Source organism: Labeo rohita, chromosome 8, assembly GCF_022985175.1.
Source record: "Labeo rohita strain BAU-BD-2019 chromosome 8, IGBB_LRoh.1.0, whole genome shotgun sequence".
NCBI classification, from domain to species: Eukaryota; Metazoa; Chordata; class Actinopteri; order Cypriniformes; family Cyprinidae; genus Labeo; species Labeo rohita.
The window spans coordinates 19,835,721-19,852,443 of NC_066876.1; the positions used below are offsets into that span (position 1 = coordinate 19,835,721).

The 16,723-nt window shown below is 41.6% G+C and overlaps 1 protein-coding gene across 2 annotated transcripts in view; it reads right to left on the reverse strand.

Moving 5' to 3' along the window:
- LOC127169672 (glutathione S-transferase Mu 4) overlaps positions 1-16,723 on the reverse strand; it is a 49,969-nt gene that overhangs the window by 29,447 nt on the left and 3,799 nt on the right. The window lies entirely within an intron of this gene.

Consider the following 16,723-nt stretch of genomic DNA (forward strand, 5'->3'; position numbering starts at 1 on the left):
TTTGCGTCAGAGGTACTGTGAATAGGTCGAGTTCAGATTTAATACATTCTTCTGACATATTGTGTATTAACGCCATGATCTAGAATATTGTTTTGACAGATCTCTTCGACTTAACACGTTTCGTTGTCTCCTTGCGCTTGCGTTTTATGACTGAGGTCTTTTTAGGTGAGCGTTTTCTTTTCTTTTGTGTCTTACCACTCCTCTTGGCCCCCGGAGGTCTAGAGGATCTTTTGCGAGACATCACCATTAGCCCAGACCCCTCTTGAGCATTATTGTTGTTAAACGAGAGTGTTAATGTATTGGTAACAACGTCACTTAGTATGTTTTTTGCAGCTGACTTAAGATACGGCTTCGCGATGCTGAATCCTTGTCTCAGTAACGGGATTGTCATACGAAAAAGCTTTCTCAGCATGCCGCCAAATCCTGCGCCGTACATAACTCCGGCCCCTGCATAGCCAGGGAGCCCATTACCCGCTTGGTTTTGGTAGTACGTTACGTATCGCTCTGGATCCATTTTGTAAGTACAGGGGTATGGCATTATTTATTTTTCAAAAATCCCCTTTCACGGGTCTGAAATGTAGCTTCGCACACACTTTTCCGTAAGTAAAACGTATGGTCTGATTCTGATCGTCTTTTACCTCTATGGCTATCTCTGTGATAGAGGTTTTATTGACCGGTACGTAATGTACCTTATCGTATCTAACGTTGACAATCTTATTATTCTCACCGTCTATATGCACACAGCCCAGTAGCGGGACGAATGCATCGCCAACTAATTGGTATTCAATGATATCTGTGTATATATACAATGTGTAGAAACCTGCGTTAATGTCAGCTTGATACGGGGCATATGTCACCGGTGTGGTTCTTCCACTACCGTAGTCTTTGTTAGGCTGATTTACAGATTCTATAGCCACCCCAGGCTTTAGCCCTAATATGACAGCTAGCTTCCCATAAAATGTCAGCAACGTCTTCGGCGGAGCCTTTAGAAAGACTTTTTAGTTTTTTGTATGATCATACCCAAGTGTCACGCCTGGAGGTAGAGTTGTGTTTATTTCTCTAATCAGAAATAGAACATCCTCGTAATAACCGGCCTTTACCGTGTTACATAGTTTTGGTATACTTCGAGTACCGTTGTTGATTTGAATCTTAATCCCATCACCAACAGCGTACCGTTCAGAGACTTCTTCCTCATCATCTTTCTGCATGTTTTGACCGCTTGTAATAATATATGCGCCATCTTCCTCTGGAAATGTGTACCACGATATAGGGTATTCAAATTCAACCAAACCAACCTCCCATTGTCCTTTTAGGTTTATAGTTCTTGCCAGCATGGTTCTATAACTGGAAATAGTGTTTTCCGGATAAACAGATAACGATGCATTGCAGGGGAGTGTCAAATAAAAACCACCTTCAGACATGATTGTTTTTAAACGAATGAGTACACATCTATGTCTGGTTTCTTTTATGGTATCTGTACATCTACCACATCTTTCTCATCTACCCATGTATTGAATTTTGAAGGCCATCCGAGCCACTGAACCAAAACCTTTGTTGATCGTCCTTGTCGCTTCCTATCCAAAATTTTTTCTATTTTAAAAGTTTTGTTCTTGCTCACATATATTTTTTGTAATTCTGCCTCATAAAAAACTCCATCAATAACATCTCCATCATAATCACAGAGTCTATAGACAGGTGGGTCTCACGGGATACATGTTTTTACCGTGAAAAACTCTTCTGTGTAGTTGTTCTCATATCCTTTTGCAAATGGGCCCCTTACTTTAGAGATTCTGACTGTGTCACCAGTCTTATACTTAAAAATAGGGTTGGTACTGTGCGAAACCTTAGACCCATATAGGTTATGTAGCACCGTAGGTACGTTTTCTTTGCAAACATCGATTGGCCTCATCTTGATGCTTCTGTGATAGCTTGCATTGTAACCATCCGTGATGTCCTGAAGTATGTCAATGTATCTTCTAGAGTTTGTAGCTGTTAAATACCGAAACATTTTTGCTTTATAACTGTGATGAAAGCGTTCAATAATATTCGCTTTAAGCTCGGTGTCTGCTGCAAAATGTGTAATGTACTTTTTTGTTATATATTGAAATTGTTTGTTAAAAAACTCTTTTCCTTTATCTGTCTGTAATTTCTGTGGTACACACCCCTCTTTCAATATAGATTCAAAGGCCTTAGCCACCTCTACCCCACTCTTGTTTTTTTAACACTCGCACCCATGCATATTTACTGAACACATCTATGCATGTCAGCAGAAAATGGTTGTTGTCATTTTCCTTAGCATATGCTGACATGTCTACTAGATCTGCTTGGAACTGCATGTCGATGCCATAGACAAAAACTCTGTTCCTTTTGTATTTTAGGGGTGCTGTCCTGTGTAGTGTGTAAGCATCCTCACCAGCTAGCCAGTCTGAAATCTGTTTATCAGTTAGCCTGTTACGTGTTTGATGTTTAAAAGGGATGATAGCGTAACATTTAAGTGAGACAGATCAAAAGATGACAACAACAACAGAGTACGTTTAAGGTATTTACTTTAGTAAAAGTTGCGTTATGAGTGTACAATTAAATGAAAAGAGAGAGATATTAATACAAATAGCAAAAGAAAAAGATGTGAGTGTCACCCAAATCAAAGAAAATAAACAACACAAAACAGCCTTACGTCTAACCTCTAAACTAATTAGAAAAAAAAAGAACAAGAAAAGAAAACCGAAATCTTCAGCGTGTACGACGCCCTAACTAAACTCAATTAAGCTAAAAAGCAGAAGTACAACAGTGGCGTGACACACACAAACCTAAACTAACAGCGTACAAACTAAACTAATCAAAGGAGCAAAAAACAAGCAAAGTCATGGCAGATGACTAATTGTTCGAGTTGTCAAAAAGGGCATTTAGGATTAACTCAACGCCCAGAAATCCAGGTGTATTCTTAACTTTAAACTTGGCATGTGATTCTAACGCCATACGGACAGAAATCTCGCTCTAGATTCGATACAAGTCAATAGCCAAAACAAACCTATAAATAAATCAAAGTACACTGCACAAAGCATTACTTCGAAAAATCAGGAAACTTTAAACATTCAAAGACACACAAGACTGACTGCTGACCGCGTGGAGCACCCACACGCTCTGAGCTCGAGGCTTCAAATGCAGCCGGCAAATCAGTGGATTGGCAACATGATGACGTCATAACGATGACTGACAGCCTGGTCAGCCAATAAACACCGACCTAGAAATGAGTAAGAAATAGTACAGAGAGATGGGGAAGTGATGAGAAAAACGAAATATACACAAAAGCAAACGTGGAACGTAACGAATACCTGTTTCCTTTAAAACGGCATCTTTTAATCGTTTTTTACCCCCCCTAAAGAACCAGGGTTAGAAGGGGTATAGTAAATCTTTTTCAGTATCTCTTCGGACATGTCACTTCAGAGGTTACAAAAGAATAACGCATAAGAGTTTAAGTGTATTGGTTTTTATTTATCAAAAACAAGTCAAAATAATCCAACATTTTCAAACATCATCAATGTACTGAAGAAACTTTACACACATTACAACATTTTTCTCAATCATGTAACCAACCAGTGTATCAATAATCTCACATACAATTGTCTGGTCATTTGTTGAAACCAACACCACACATAGGTCTGTTACATATGTACACAGACACAAAATGTCAGCAATTCTAATCCTACTACCACATTCAGTCATTAGGTCTAGTATTTTCTTGATGGTCACAGAAATTGGGTCACCCGCATTAACACACATACGCATTACATCATTCCAATCATTTGACATAGCTCTTACAATCGCCATTTGTTTTTTGAGGTTTGTAAAACGTTTGGCATCAACACCGCATTCGTTTACTGGTAATGATACATCAGAATGGTCATTAATGATCATGTACAACAAGTTGATCATTTCACATCTAATATTTTGTTTAAACTAGTGTTGTCAAAAGACCCGGTACTTCGGTACCAAGTCGGTACTAAAAAAATGAAATATTACGGTACCAGGTTTTCTTAAGTACCGGTGGTACCGAGCACCCGGTCAACCCGGTTCTTACTGCGCTACCCGAGAAGTGCGCGCTGCGCAGTTGCGTCTTCTTCATAAAAGCACAGAGACACGGCGACCGGCGGTGCTGCTGATGCGGCTGCTCTGAATTCGCTTGTTGAAAAGAAAGGAGGAATGAGCCACGTGTGGAAATATTTTGTATTTGCGGCTGACGACAAGGGCAACATCATAGATCACCAGAAACCCATTTGCAAACGGTGTCATCGAAGTTCTCTCTCAAAAGGAGGAAATACATCGAACTCAGTAAAACACCTCAAAGACCGACACCCAGATTTAATGAAAGTTCAAGCAGGTAAGTTTTAATTCAATTTGGTATTTAGAGCTTTTGTTATAAAAATTATACCTTAAATAAACATGGCCATTTGCTTAGTTAATCGTTAGCATAAGCGCGGCAAATGCTAACGCGAGTATTAGAATAAACTTCTTTATTAAGTGTTTAATGCTCCTATAGCGTTTATAAAAAAATAGAAAAAACGGACATGATAGTGTACTATTTTTACACAACTAAGGCTTTTAAATGTCCTGTGTAGCTTAAATATGCGTGTTAGAGAACAAATGTACAAATGTATGGTTAATGTTTATAGCCTTAAATGTTCTAGGCTATGAAATATAGTTTGCGCAGTTTGTTTAAATAAAAGTACAGTCAAATACAGTCCTGTATAGTTTGGTAAAAGATACCATTCATTAACATGACATGACGTAATATATTATCTAACATCAAGTTACAGTGAGTGAACCTTAATTAATGTGTGTGAATGATATTTTATACAAACACTTGATCGTTCATGTTTTTTATTGTGCGTTAAATAATGTCAACATGTACAACTTTTAATTTAAAATAATTTAGTAATACATTTTGAAATTAAGAAGAATAATTGCTATGTAACACTTGTTTATTAAGTCATGTTAAGTGGAATCTTTTTGTAAAGTGTTTTTAATAGGACAGTTTCCATCTGTGTAACATTGATATCATACACTCAATATAAGTAATCTTATCTAAATTTATTATAAAAAGCTGAGCTTTGTTATTTACTGAAAAGTTATATATAAAGTTCTGTTTAGCTGGTGTCAATGTAATGTTGTATTTATTTCAGCGCATTGTTTTACTTAAGTATATTATATTTTCCTTTTACAGCTGCAGGCTGAAGAAGACCACGAACCACCAAAGCAAACTCTTAAGCAGCTGAATTCACATGTATGGATCAAGTGCCAGTTTATACAGTGAAAAATGGGGATTCCAGCAAATGCTTCATCACCTCAGCCCAAAATACCAGCTTCCAAGCCAAAACTTTGTTTTATTTTTGTTTGTTATAAATAAAAACAGTGTGTTGTTCAATTCATGTTTTTGTGTTTTGATTTGGTACCGAAATTGGTACCGAGAACCGTGGATTTTCACTGGTATTGGTACCGAATACTGAAATTTTGGTACCGTGACAACACTAGTTTAAACATAGTTTTTGTCAGAGCATTAACACAACATGTATTCCCCATGGCACTGTTATAGTTATGCCGTTTGTGGGCCACCCTTCCAACTGTCCACAGCGTCATAGACAATCTGTTCGCTGTTCACATCCAGAAGTTTTTCTTTGACCTGGCGAAGCTTCTCCACAATGTAGACCTCGTCATGTAGTTCACACAGAATGGCATCCACCGAACCCTGAATCCTCTGCGGATTAACCCTTAAACCGAATCGGTTCAGTGCTCGAGCTATAATGTGCTTTAGCTCTGGCTTTATCAGATTACGTGACAGTTCCTCGAAGTATGCGTCAAAGAAATAAGCGTTGGGTTCAAACAAACATGAGTGTCTAAGTTGACTGGGGTGATCCACCTCACAACCCATACAAAGTTCTTTCAGCTTTTTGTTGATAAGGTGTTCCAGTATGACCACAACGGTCGCTTTTATAATTTTAAAACCGTCAGAATGAATACATCCGTCTGTATCATCAATTCCAGCACAGGCCGCAGCTCCCGCTATCGCTCCGGCGCTGCCGTACGGCGTTGTGAGAAATGTAAGGTTGTGATAACCCAGTTCCATGCAGAATTTGTCCAACCAACCGTTGTCATTAGTTTGTGGGAGGGTCTCCATAGGTACGGCGTTGTCATCAGGCATCGCTGGTAGGGTTTCTGAGGTATTGCTGTAGCAGCAGGTCGATGATGGATCTTGAGACATGGTAGAGTTGAATGTTGTGAGCATCCCATTCTTAGGTATTTAATGACTGTAATATGTGGGTGTAGATAAGAGACGGTCTGGGGTGTCGGGAACGCCCCGTTCAGGCTGGAATAATTTCACCTTCACAGACTTGTAGCGATCATACATGTCACACCAACTGAACATCTTGTCAATACATGTAAAAAACGTCATCGATTATATGGATATCTTTCCACTGAAACAAAAACCTCATGTCATAGTGCATGTACTGTTCAGATTCAGGAATAGGCCACATGCGCTCGTTGATCTTTGTCTTGTCGTTGCAGTAAAAAATGTAAACACAATCATCTGGTAATTTTTTACTGTGATCCCCAACCACACGAAATCTTTTGCTAGAAATTATGCTGTCCCACTCTGCAATGTATAATGGATCATCACCATAATCATTCAGATCTCTCCAAACATTGTTGTAGAATAACCACCAGTCTTTGGCCGGGAAAATCAGACAGGGTTCCTGCGATGTAAAATCATCTTCTATATCCACAGCGTAGAGTTTCACGGTCCGCATCACTTTGTCAAACACATATCGCCCCATACGGTTACCAGACATTGAAAAATCACGAGACACCTTGTTCATATCTTCATGGAGAAACTTTGTTAAGCTAACTCCTTGTTTTTTCCTCGGTGCAAAAGTCAGGTCCTTTCTCATTTCAACAGGTCCTCTTGTCGGCGAAATACACATCACCCTTCTAGCGGTTTTAGGAGTTTTTGGGGCAGCAGCAGCCATTGCAACAGGAGAGCACAGAACGTCTTCTATGTTTAATTACTATATTCTAAAACCATATTTAAAACCTTTCAGGGTTGTAGGCGGGTCTTAGGTGCTAGCAAAAGGTCTGGAAGAAGCAACACCATAAAACACCAGGGAAGCGGATGAGATAAAACATCATAAATCACTCATAAATCCAATTAAAGTCAAATCTAACATCTGTTTTGATCTTTTGATTTACACAAACACTGTCATGTCACTCAGAGCTGACAGGACCCTGGTGACATGGCAGTCAGAGTGACAGAGGGGTCATAAACACATAAATTCACTCATAAATCTAATCATGTACACACTAGACATATGTCTACCTGTCCATCAAACGATGACAGGATTCATAAATCCGGTCATAAATCTGGTCATAAATCATAAAATCTACGTTACGTGTCTGATAGAACTACTCCTGTCATTCATGAAGTCCTACACATTGGCCGTATGTTCATTGAATGGCTCGTTCAATTATGCTGTCAGCTTCCAAGAAGGATGTAGAGAATCTTGGCCCACTTTTACACATTTTACCACCCATTCCACAGAATACTGTAGATTTTAAATTGGCATGCTTTATATATGATGCAAGATCACTAACTAATTTTGCAAATAGTTGCATTGTGGGCTCCAAAAGCTTCAAAATACTTCAAAAATTCCCTGGAAATAGTACTTTTAGACACATTTAGACTTATGAGATATACACAACCAAGCAAAAGTTTTTGAACAGTAAGGAAAGAAGTCTCTTCTGCTTACAAACACCTGGTTCAGGTGTGTTTGGAGCCAGGGTTGGAGCTGAACTTTGCAGGAAAGTCAATCTCCAGGACCAGGATTGAGCACCCCTGCTTTAAATTAATCAAAAGTGATAAAGACATTTGTAATGTTACAAAAGATTTCTATTTCAGATAAATGCTTTCTATTCAATGCAACCTGAAAAAAATTATACTCAGCTGTTTTTAACATAATAATAATAATAATAATAATGATAATAATAATGATAATAATAATAATAATAATAATAATAATAAATGTTTTTGGAGCAGCAAATCAGAATATTACAATGCTTTCTGAAGGATCATGTGACTGGAGTAATGATGCTAAAAATGTAGCTTTGAAATCACAAGAATGAATTACATTTTAAAATATATACAAATAGAAAACAGTTATTTTAAATAGTAAAAATATTTCAGAATTTTACTGTTTTTGCTGTACTTTGGATCAAATAAATGCAGGCTTGGTGAACAGAAGGCACTTCTGTAAAAAACATTTCAAAATCTTACGGTTCAAAAACTTATGACTAGTAGTGTACAGTTTTATATATATTGTGATTTTATTTTATTAGGATTCTGCACGTTTTTTCTTCTATTTAGCTTTTTTTTATATTGATATCTAATGGCTAAATGCTGCTTCAACATGTTTTGTAGAGTGCGGAAGAATATGGCCTGATATGGATCACCTCAGATTTAATATCTGTGGCAATTGTCATCAGCATCTTAATTTTTCAGAAGTAAGTGTCAGTAGTGGCTTTAATCTTCAATATGACTATTTCTGTGCTTGCACACATTTGCACGAAAGCAGTCCTTGGTGTTAATGTCTGGTTGTTTTGTAGTTAGCACGCTTGCTATATCTCTGCTGGGCAGCCGGGCGCTTTTCAGCTGATGGCTGTGCTCTTTTCTTCTTGGCAATCTCTACTTTCCATTTTCTCTCTGTCCTCTGCTCTTTGCATGCGCTGTCCTCCGCTGCTCGCTGAAATTGCTCAGCTATCACCTGATCAGGTAATGAGGATGAATATTTTAGGGTCTTGATTTGTTCTGTTTCTTATGTCTGTTTGTATTTTTCATTCCAGTAATTATCATTCTTAGTGCTTTTACTTTAGTGTTGCTCTTTAATCCTTTTAAGTGTTCTCAGTCCGTTTATCTCATCAAATATTTCAAGATCCAATACTTAATGAGCAGAACTTTGTGGCACTTTCAAAGCCTCAGAAGTGTGTTTTGTTGACTCTGTGTTGTCATGTTTTTTCCTCAGGTGGAAGATGAGGGTATGCGCAGCTACAACCCTGAGCAGATCATGCCAAGCGCTGTAGTACGTCGGCTGAGTCGTGGCGTCAGCCTCATGAAGGAGAAACTGATCTTCTCAGGTGAGACTGAGCACACAGCTGTGTGGTGATAAAGCCTGGTTAATACAGCCACGGAACAAATTAATTCTCTGTGACCTCTGCAAATGGCTGTTGCACATCGCCACCTGGTGGCAGTCATAATGCACCTTCAATGTCTGTATTCATACCTGCATATGGTAACACTTTACAATGAGGTTAAACATTAGTTAATGCATCAGGTATCAAGAACAATTTTTTGTGATATTTACAGAAATGTTATACGCTACCAGTTTTCTTCTACCTTGCTATGTCTTTTTAAGTGATTTGTTTTGTAATAAAATCTCTGAATTGCTTGTGAGTGTGTTTCATGAGGTGTTCAAATGGGTTCTAAAGGTAATTGCTGGAAATTAATCAGTATCCTCCTTATTTTTCCTGTAAAGAGCGGGCACGGCCATTTTGTAAATTTTATGAGTCTAGGTTCCGCTTTTATCCGCATCCAGCTATTTTTTTAGCTGTACAAAACAGCTTGCAATATTGCAAATTGGTGTGTCTTACCATGCTATTTTAATGTATTATCTTAAAGGGGTCATTGGATGCTAAGTTCACTTTTACATGTCGTTTGAACATTAATGTGTGTTGACAGTGTATGTACACATCTACCCTATAATGATAAAAATCCATGCAGTAGTTTTTAATTAATCTGTAAAAAATAATATCCCCTTTTTAAGATCGAGCTATTCTCAGATGCCTGTCATTGTGGCGTCACACAGACAGAGGCCGCTCCCACGATAGTTGATTGACATGAGCGCTTTACCTCAGATCAGTTGTAACAGTCCAACCTCCATCCTTTTGATGCCGGAGCAGGGATGTAAATTAGACAAGAATTGAGCGATTGAGGTGTTGTGTTGCTGGATGTAATAATGAACGTAGTGGTCATCATTTACTCATCTGAGCCGCTGAAGATGCAGTGGATTACGTTTGTGAAGGGAATGCGCCTCCCGATCTACATATATCCGTCTATGTTCACACAAATCATTCGTGATCCAGCTTCACTTACAGCAGAAGTGAGGATTTTTTTTTATTAATCTTTGCGGTCGCCTTTCCTAACAATGTGCTAGTTAGCAAGTTTAGCAGCTAAAGTAAACAGGCTCGTCACTCCACAGAGAGAAGAGAGGGGCGGGACGAGCAGAGCTCATTTGCATTTATAGCAGCCTCGACCAGAATGAGATGATTTTTGCAGAGCTGATTTTGGCAAGGTAAAAAGGCTGTTGTTTTACAAAACCATTGAGAATTTTTAACCAAAGTATATTATAGACTTTTCATTGAGACCCTAAAGAATCGTATCAACTTGTGGAAAATGGGCATCCGATGACCCCTTTAATTATGAACACACTGGTTTGTATTGCAAACAGTTTAACAATTTTACGCACACTGTTATTCTTCTAATTAATTCCCTATAGAGTGTTTTCACGATGTGTCATCAGTCAGCCATATTGGCAGCACTAAACCTAAACAGTGCCACTGAACCGAACAAAACTTGCATATTTTGCTGATTGTTTCTGCTGAAAGTGTTATTGTCATGTTTTGGGCTGTACTAATCGGTCAGAATGAGGGGAAAAAAAAACTGTGTACTACAGACTGCCACAAGTTAAAACAAATCAAGGAGAAGAGTGCAAAATACTATCTGAGGAACAAAAGGTGTTTGTGGTTGACCAAACTGAACCAGGATTTCCAGTGCAAGAATCTTGACCACATTCATGTTGGTTCTCATCATTTCCGGTCAGGTAGGTGAAATATTAGGCTAATATCTTAAATAATATTGCTTGTATGCATCTTTACCACAGTTAACTTTAGTTTTTTTTTTGTTTTTTTTTTAATATTGCGCCCTTTCCTGCTAACTAAGTCCTTCTCTATATGATTTAGCAGCTTTCACACATCGTTTCAGTGGTTTAGACAGCATAAAATAGTAAAACAATGTATTCAGTAGTACATTAACCCTGTAATCCATTATGTTGTTTACATCCGAGAATTGCGCATCCGGGTAACTGACCAAATTGTGACTGAAGTTGCGCCCATAAAGGCTTACTTCCGCGTTGAAGAATACGGTGGATATCAAATGAAGTCAGGAAAATTGAACCACTTTTGTCTGCAAAATGTCCCAATTCAATGTGTGCTCCAGTAGACGGGCCTGTTTTAGTCTCTCACACCGGGTCTAACCGGGACGCGACAGTTGTCGCACCGCGCTGAAACAGCTAAACTAGTATGTCTATAATCTGGAAATAAGCCTAAGCAATGGAACAATCTTCGATAAGTACTTTTTTACTTAAAAAAAAAAAACAAACAAACAAAAACACCATTATAAGGGAGGGCTGAGTTAGTCAAATCCCCAGCTAGGTTATTTTAGTAAAGCTGCTGATGGAGTGGAAGTTAAGAGTAATACATCATTCGGAACTATAAATGGTCTAATTTTATATCAACAAAACGTTAACGGTGCTTTAATTTATAAAATAAAGAAAATAAAGAAAACAAACATGATGTCGTCTCAACAAGCGCTTCACAAAAATGAACAAACTCAGCGAATACAGATATGATAAATATATCATATATTCTTAAAAAACACATATACTTACAATTTAAAGGTTCTCTTTTATTTTTATTGTATTTTATGTATTATACTTTAAATAAAACTTTTGCAGTGAGTTAGTAAAAGCTGTTTTAATGCATGTTTTAGCCTAAGTTCTCTTTCAAACATTCCTTCGGTATCTCACTATGGGAATCGCCTCGGGCGTGACCAATCTGCAAGCACCAATTGCACCACGTCTATCGGTTGACAGACCAATCACGACAGTGATGCGGGAGTCCCGCCTCCCCCTATATATGTCACTGCATGACCGTCCCCACCTCATTCTCGTTCTCTTCCCCGTGAAGATTTCTTGGAAGCTTTATTTCTTCTGTACCCCTTTCCGGATTAGCTGCTCAACTGTTCTTGGACGAGCCGTCAAGGTACGTCGCCGAACGCAGCTTTTTCTGAAAGCAGTGGTCTTCTTCTCTTTCGCTGTCAAAGTGAAAATGATTGCTAAGGGACTAACGAGCGAATTAACGTGTTACGACGAATTCTCTTGTCTGTCTTTTTAAGCGGCACGTTGTGGTGAGCTTAGCAGCTATGGCAAGTGCTAGTTCTGCAAGCGAGGGGGCGAGGAGCAAAGACGCCCCGCGCCCTTGTGCTTGTGGGGCTATGATATCGGCCAAGGATACTCATCCCCTGTGCATTGTATGCCTGGCGGTGAGACACGCTCAGGCAGCACTCGCGAACCCAGAGTGCTGTCCGCACTGTTCCCCTTTCCTGTCAAGGGTTCTGGAGAGAAGAGTGCGGGTGGCAGTGATACCCAAAGCCCTTTTCGGAGCATCAGTCACTGCTATGCTCCAGCGGTGTGATCTGAGGAAGCAGGAGGGGGAGGCTTTCCAAGCTTGCCTCCGCCGAAAGCCCATTCCTAAGGGTCCTCCATCATCACGCCCTGGTTTTGATGCCCCTCTGAGGAGTAGTCAGTCAGCTTTCAGGAGCCCCAGGCCTCCTCAGCCTCAGCAGTCTGACGCACAGTCTAAGCCAGCACAGCCAAAGGGAAAACCTTCCTTTGCAGCAGCTGCAGCTAGACATAGACCGGCAAACCCTCAGGGAGGGAAGAAACGCCGGGCAACCTAACTGGTCCTCGTGTTCCGGACAAAGGGACGAGCAACAGCACTCTTGGAGTATCTGTTGTTATCCTCCTTCAAAAAGAGCAGTTAATTTCTCTCCCTCCTGCCAAGAGAAGGCGTTGGACTCGGGAATTGTTCATAGAAATGTCAAAAAGTTCTCTTTTGACCAGTTCAGATGTGGAGTTGGCACCAGTTCCCCCAGTGCCCCACAAAGAAGCTCTCCCCCCTCCACCCACAATGTTGTCAGGAAAGGTGGAAGGCAGTTTGCAAGAGAATATTGGTGCTGTGAAAATAAAGAAATTCCCTGTGCATCCAGGCAGTGGGCCGAGGGCACAGCGAGGTTTGAAAATAAAAACACACATAAAACCAAAATTACTCAATTCAGAGCTGCAATCCCCAGCTCCCCCGCTAGATGGCGCGGCTGCGCCATTAGTGGGCATGGGCTGCAGCGGTCCGCTCGCTGTTCAAGCGGAGAGCTGGCGCGCATTCGCAGTACATCCCTGGGTTCTGTCTACGATAATGCGGGGTTATCAGTTGCAGTTTGCAGTAAAACCTCCCGTGTTCAACAGTGTGCTGATGTCAGCCGCAGAGGGGAAATCTGCTCAGGTTTTAGAGGAAGAAATAGCCTCTTTATTAAGAAAAAGGGCAATTCGAGTTGTGCCGCCGGAGGACAGTCATCAGGGCTTTTACTCCCGGTACTTTGTCATTCCCAAGAGAGGGGGAGGTCTCCGCCCCATTCTGGATTTGTGGATCCTCAACAAACACCTCAGAAAATACAAGTTCAAAATGCCCACATTCAAAACGCTGTCACATTTTATTCGCGAGAAAGACTGGTTCACTTCGGTCGATCTGGAAGATGCATATTTCCATATAGGCATCTACCCATCACACAGGAAATTCCTCAGGTTTGCTTATCAGGGCACAGCCTACGAATTTATGACTGTTCTGTTCGGGCTCTCACTGGCCCCACAGACGTTTTGCAGATGTATAGAAGTGGCTCTATCACCGCTGGGAACAGCAGGTCTCAGAGTGTCAGCTTATTTGGACGATCTCCTTCTTTGCTCTCCGTCACGGCAGCAAGCGGAGACGGACACGAAGATGCTCGTGTCTCATTTGGAGAGCTTAGGTTTCAAGATAAACAAGACAAAAAGCTGCCTGGTGCCCACACAGGAAATAGTTTATCTAGGCCTCAGACTGAAATCGGATCAGTATCAAGCATTTCTGTCAAAGGAGTGCATCAGGTCAATTCGCGGCTGTCTATCCCTTTTTCAAAAAGGGAGGAAAGTCCCATTCAGACTGTGTCTGCGCCTTCTGGGGCTAATGGCCTCAACAGTCTCGGTTATTCCTTTGGGACTGTTGCGAATGAGAGTTTCAGAATTGGACAGCGTCACTGCACTTATGTCCAAAACGTCACCTCAACCGCAAAGTGATGGTGTCGGCACATTGCATGCGCGCTCTCCGTTACTGGAAAAACCGCTCGTTCCTCGAATCCGGGACTCCGCTGGGAGCAGTTTCCATGAGGAAGGTGGTAACGACGGACGCGTCGCTCTCAGGTTGGGGGGCAGTGTGCGAGGGCAGAATAGCGAAAGGTAAATGGCCCATCTCGCTGAGAAGTGCGCACATAAATTACCTGGAACTATTAACAGTGTTTCTAGCTTTGAAACATTTTGTGCAGTTTCTGTGGAACCACCACGTTCTGATCAGATCAGACAACACGACCACGGTGGCATATATAAATCGCCAAGGGGGCACACGCTCTCCTCAGCTTCACAGTCTGGCACAGAAACTGATTGTGTGGGGCAGAAAACACTTTCATTCATTACGGCCAACGCACGTCCCGGGAATAATGAATGCAGGGGCAGATCTCCTGTCCAGGGGGAATCCTCGGTACAGCGAATGGAGCCTCCACCCTCAGGTAGTGGGCCAGTTGTGGAAGAGATTTGGCCGCGCGGCCGTAGATCTCTTCGCATTGTGCGAAAACAGTCACTGCCCTCTATTCTTCTCGCTAGCGAGAGACGGTGTGCCTATGGGTGTGGATGCCCTAGCACACCCATGGCCCCTTTATGGTTTCCTCCGCTAAGCCTGATAATACCAACTCTAAGAAGGGTAAGAGAGTACGGCCACTCAGTCATACTGATTGCCCCAAACTGGCCGGGGAAAGTGTGGCTGGCGGAGATAATGCCGCTTTTAGTCGACCAGCCATGGCCTCTCCCACTACGCAGAGACCTCCTCTCGCAGGCGCGCGGGGAGATATTCCACCCCGCCCCGAACAGGGTTGCTTAAATTTGAATGCTACGGGATTGCCTTCGAGGGTGATCGAGACAATTCAGAACGCGAGAGCTGCTTCAACGCGCTCTGCTTACGGTAAGAAATGGAACGTTTTCGAGCAATGGTGCGCGCATAAGCGCATTGTTCCTTTTCTCTGTTCGGTTGCAGATGTGTTATGTTTTCTGCAAGAACTTTTGGATAAAGGCAGAGCTTTTTCCACCGTTAAGGTGTATCTCGCGGCGATTTCTGCGTGTCGTGGGGATTGACGATAACACTGTGGGTCGTCACCCGCTTGTATGCAGGTTTATGAGAGGTGCACGGCTTTTGAACAGAGTGTCAAGGTCACTGATTCTGCCGTGGGACCTGTCTGTGGTCCTTAACGCACTTAACGCACATCTTGTACACCTTTTGAGCCTATAGACAGCAGTGATCTGAAGCTCCTTTCGCTAAAGACCGCATTATTATTGGCTCTTTCAACTGCAAAACGGGTTAGTGAACTTCATGCTTTGTCGGTTCATAACTCTTGAATGCTGTTCCCAATGGATTACTCGAGAGTGTCTCTCAAAACCAATCCAGCGTTCGTACCTAAGGTGAGCGAGTCAGCTCCTACCTATAATCAAGTGGATTTAATGGCTTTTCATCCGCCGCCCTTTTCATCTCCAGAAGAAGAGCGGCTTCACTGTTTGTGCCCTGTCCGTGCCTTGCGTTGCTATGTAAACAGAACAAAAGTGCTGCGGAAGAATAATCAGTTATTTGTCTTATGGGCTGATTCTCACAGGGGTAAACCTATTTCTCGCCAGCGCCTGTCCCAATGGATAGTAGAAGCTATTATAGTGGGTTATAACAGCATGGGCCTTAGCCCTCCAGAAGGGCTGAGAGCTCATAGTACCCGAGGGTTGGCCTCCTCGTGGGCGTGGTTCAAGGGCGTTTCAATTCGAGACATTTGTGCAGCGGCGAGCTGGGCTTGTCAAGTTTTACAAGCTGGATGTTACGGAGCCGTCTTTGGCTCATTCCGTCCTAAGTGTGTAAAAAAAAAAAAAAAAAAAAAAAACTCATGCAGATGTTTTGTTTTTCAAATGTCTCCATTATATTCTGTGAATAATGGGGGTTTTCATTCTTATGTTATCACACATCACTGAGTTGGTTGACACGCCTGCTTCGGACAGCATATCTGCAATACGGGAGTTGTCTATATCCCATAGTGAGATACCGAAGGAATGTTTGAAAGAGAACTTTAGGTTACTCATGTAACCCCGGTTCTCTGATAACATGAGTGAGGTATCTCACCACACTCCTTGCAGTAGCACGGCAAAGAGATATGCTGAGAATGAGGTGGGGACGGTCATGCAGTGACATATATAGGGGGGAGGCGGGACTCCCGCATCACTGTCGTGATTGGTCTGTCAACCGACAGACATGGTGCAATTGGTGCTTCCAGATTGGTCACGCCCGAGGCGATTCCCATAGTGAGATACCTCACTCATGTTATCAGAAAACCGGGGTTATGTGAGTAACCTAAAGTTCTTGTGACCATCAGGCGTCACAAGCCTGTGGTGTTTCGAGTGCTTAAACAGTGAATCATTTTGCGCAGAATGTGCAGCCTTCCGCGCTGCGTCTAGAATTC